Source organism: Schistocerca gregaria, unplaced genomic scaffold, assembly GCF_023897955.1.
Source record: "Schistocerca gregaria isolate iqSchGreg1 unplaced genomic scaffold, iqSchGreg1.2 ptg000623l, whole genome shotgun sequence".
Taxonomy (NCBI): Eukaryota; Metazoa; Arthropoda; class Insecta; order Orthoptera; family Acrididae; genus Schistocerca; species Schistocerca gregaria.
In genome coordinates this window covers 835,001-837,500 of record NW_026062011.1, presented here as the reverse complement: position 1 = coordinate 837,500, position 2,500 = coordinate 835,001, and the positions used below count along the sequence as shown (strand labels likewise).

Below are 2,500 nucleotides of genomic sequence, written 5' to 3'. Positions count from 1 at the left end.
TTACAACCATGGTAGGCGCAGAACCTACCATCGACAGTTGATAAGGCAGACATTTGAAAGATGCGTCGCCGGTACGAGGACCGTGCGATCAGCCCAAAGTTATTCAGAGTCACCAAGGCAAACGGACCAGACGAGCCAATCCGATTGGTTTTGATCTAATAAAAGCGTCCCTTCCATCTCTGGTCGGGACTCTGTTTGCATGTATTAGCTCTAGAATTACCACAGTTATCCAAGTAACGTGGGTACGATCTAAGGAACCATAACTGATTTAATGAGCCATTCGCGGTTTCACCTTAATGCGGCTTGTACTGAGACATGCATGGCTTAATCTTTGAGACAAGCATATGACTACTGGCAGGATCAACCAGGGAGCTGCGTCAACGAGAGCTGAGCAGCCGGCCGCCCGGGAGTGTGTCCCGAGGGCCCGCGCGAACACGCAAGCGTCCGCTCAATTATTCTGCAAACAGGAGGAGGCTGAGCTCCCCTGCACGATACACCTCGAAACCCTCTCAGGTCCCGGCGGCGCGCAGCGCCGTCCTAAGTACTTATAGGGTTCGAGAGAGGCGCAATCGCCCGGAGATAGGCGAGTAGACGCTTTCAGTGCGAACACCCGTGCTCCCAACTGAGCTTGCCGCTGCCGACAGAGGCCCGGGAGCGTGCTGTCGTGGCATTGCCGGCGGGAAACAACACGCGCCACCTACGGTGACCGGCAGCTCCAACGCCAGCGCCACAGAAGGGCAAAGCCCCACTTGGGTGCAGAAGCGAACTCTCCCAGCACAGCGCACGCGCCAACACGTCCGCAGAGCTGCGATACAAACCACCTGCGAGAACCGCTGGGGGCGACCGAGCAGCAGACGGCGTCGCGACGCCGAGTGCCGGGCGGCGGCGCATCCTCAACGCACACAGTCCGCAATCGGACCAGCACACTGCAGATGTCCACCGCGCTTCGCACCGGGCTCGGCAGAACCCACTTTGGCCGCCTGGCGCCGCGCGCCGGGTGCGCCGGCGCGTAGCTGGGACGCCAGCCGGGCCCGTCGGCCGGCGCTCCTGCCACTGGGCGCCCCCCACCAGCCGGCTGTAGTGCGTGCGCTCACGCAGCGCGCGGCCAGCACGCCGCGCGGCCCCCCCTCACCGGCCGGGGACTGTCCCACCAAGCCACAGCCTCGTATCGCTTCATACCCACATGGCCAACTCAGGTTCGGGGGCATGGCGGGTACCGCCGAAACAACCGGTTCACAGATGTACCGATCGTCGCTATCACCGATGCACCTGCAGCGCGAACAACCGCTCAACAACTGATTTCCAGTTCATTTGCGGATCTTTGGCAGCAAACGTATACGTCAATCAACATTTGCGAAATCTACGATTCTGGCATGCCTGCATGTTATGTGTCACGACACGCTACATCAGCCCATATACACACTACGGCACGTACACGAGAGAACACGTGGAAGATGGTCCGCGCACGTGTGCAATGTCCCTTGCGCGGTCGACTGTCAACCGGCCTCTGTAACATGTCGCAGATGTGGAACGCGGTCCACCGTGGTATCATGTTGTGTGGGGCAATACGATTAAATAGGAAAACCCTCGTCGCTACATCAACAGACGGCTCACGCTGATTCCCGGCAGAGGGAGGGGGGGGGGGGCCAACATGCAATACTTTCGTCCGTACCTACCACATGTCTCTACGGCGTACAACAGTGCAATCTCGCTGTAATGGGGAGACGAGACAAGTAGCATCGTGCACAACATATGGCCCTTATGATTCGCCATTGTAGGGCGCAGCCGGTGTACGGTCAAGCATGTGCCACATTATGTCACTCAGTACGTAACGACGGATGATCAGTGTGGGTTACGCGTACATCAGCGGACAGTCCACACAGGCCGTACCACAACGTACACTGACTGCATCGACAACCAAATGCAACTGAACAGCTGCAAGGCTCATTTCACAAACAAACGCCTGACCGACCAGCTTGGAAGGGCAGGAGGGGAGGGCGATATTCGTTCTGTAGCGTTACACCCTTCCAGTGGTTAGCGGGACTGTGTAGAAAGTACGCAACACTCGAAAGACATTTACGTGAGGGTACGCACCATGGCATCGAGAAATACACATGACACCAGAGGATCCAAGCAGTGAACTATGTTCAGAGGGTTGCTGTTAGGCAAAGCTACATTCCTGTGACGTTACATGTGACAGTTAAGGTGCAGTGTAAGTTAGGTTAAGGTGCAGTGTAAGTTAGGTTAAGGTGCAGTGTAAGTTAGGTTAAGGTGCAGTGTAAGTTAGGTTAAGGTGCAGTGTAAGTTAGGTTAAGGTGCAGTGTAACTTAGGTTAAGGTGCAGTGTAACTTAGGTTAAGGTGCAGTGTAACTTAGGTTAAGGTGCAGTGTAACTTAGGTTAAGGTGCAGTGTAACTTAGGTTAAGGTGCAGTGTAAGTTAGGTTAAGGTGCAGTGTAAGTTAGGTTAAGGTGCAGTGTAACTTAGGTTAAGGTGCAGTGT

General features: G+C 55.6%; 1 non-coding gene across 1 annotated transcript in view; it reads right to left on the bottom strand.

Moving 5' to 3' along the window:
• The window catches only part of LOC126317227 (small subunit ribosomal RNA), a 1,893-nt gene extending 1,522 nt beyond the window's left edge, over nucleotides 1–371 (bottom strand). Inside the window, exon 1 of the ribosomal RNA XR_007556502.1 lies at nucleotides 1–371. This exon is cut by the window's left edge and continues 1,522 nt beyond it. This is a non-coding gene — a ribosomal RNA (small subunit ribosomal RNA).
• Nucleotides 372–2,500: the final 2,129 nt, after the last annotated feature.